Below are 383 nucleotides of genomic sequence, written 5' to 3'. Positions count from 1 at the left end.
TTCTCCTCTCTGGAATTTCAGTTCTTCTAGTCCTTTTTGCTATCACAGTTGTCTAATGTCTTTGAAAATATGATTTTTATTTATTTACTTAAAAATTTTTATAATGGTGACATTGGTTAACAAAATCCGGTAAGTTTCAGGTGTACAATTCAACAGTAAGGCATATGTATATATTGTGTTGTGTGTTCACCGCCCACAGTGAAAATATGATTTTTAAATTTAAATTCTTTTTCTTAGTGTTGCAGTAGGAGAGATGACCCGCTGCTACTTACTACATCTTACCTGGGGGCAGAAACCATAAAGTAATTTAAAATTATTTTTGCAATTTAATAAACTGTAAAAGTCCGCGAGGACAAGGACAATGACTATCCTGCATAAAGATA

This window comes from Pteropus vampyrus, unplaced genomic scaffold (genome assembly GCF_000151845.1).
Source record: "Pteropus vampyrus isolate Shadow unplaced genomic scaffold, Pvam_2.0 Scaffold126, whole genome shotgun sequence".
NCBI lineage: Eukaryota > Metazoa > Chordata > Mammalia > Chiroptera > Pteropodidae > Pteropus > Pteropus vampyrus.
This window is presented reverse-complemented; position numbering follows the sequence as displayed.